Genomic DNA, 589 nt, shown 5'->3' with positions numbered 1-589 from the left:
TATTTTGGGGTTTTATTTCGGGGCAAAACTCCCCCGTCTGGGGGTTGGTTTTCGGGCTCTGGGGCCGCAATAAAATCCCTGGGATCGCTCCGGAGCCCCCAGACCAATTTTGGGTGCCCCCCTGACGATTTTGGGGGGGCCCCCCACCCCTTTTTTGGGCCCCCCCCAGGCCCCCCCTCCCTGTCCCGCTGTCGCCGCCTGGGCCGGCGCCGGGAGGAAGCCGCCGAACTCGCCGCCCTCGACGCCTCCAACATCCTCCCAGGTAACCCAAAAAAAACCCCAAATCCACCTTTTTTTGGGGGGTCTCCCCCTTTTCCCAACCCTCCTCTCCCCCTTTTCCAGCCCGTTCCCGCCGCAGGAGCACCTGGAGCCCCCCAAAAACCCCCCAAAAATGCGCCTCCCCCCCGGACTGGTCGCGGCTGCGCGGGGTCGTCAGCTCGGACAGCGAATAAAAACCGGCACTTTTTTGGGTTAAAAAACTCCAAATCCCTCTTTTTTGGGGTCTCCCATTTTTCCCAAACCCCTTCTCCCCTTTTCTACCCCCTTCCTGCCTCAGGAGCCCCCCAAAAACCCCCCAAAAACCACTCCC

The 589-nt window shown here is 61.3% G+C and overlaps 1 long non-coding RNA gene across 1 annotated transcript; it reads left to right on the top strand.

Annotated features, from left to right (window-relative positions):
• The first annotated feature begins 138 nt into the window (after positions 1-138).
• LOC113942758 lies at positions 139-481 on the top strand. Its single transcript, XR_003526044.1, has 2 exons — positions 139-262; positions 343-481. It is a non-coding gene; the product is annotated as an uncharacterized LOC113942758 (long non-coding RNA).
• Positions 482-589: the final 108 nt, after the last annotated feature.

Source organism: Corapipo altera, unplaced genomic scaffold (genome assembly GCF_003945725.1).
Source record: "Corapipo altera isolate COAL_440 unplaced genomic scaffold, ASM394572v1 57813, whole genome shotgun sequence".
Classification (NCBI taxonomy): domain Eukaryota; kingdom Metazoa; phylum Chordata; class Aves; order Passeriformes; family Pipridae; genus Corapipo; species Corapipo altera.
This window is presented reverse-complemented; position numbering and strand designations above follow the sequence as displayed.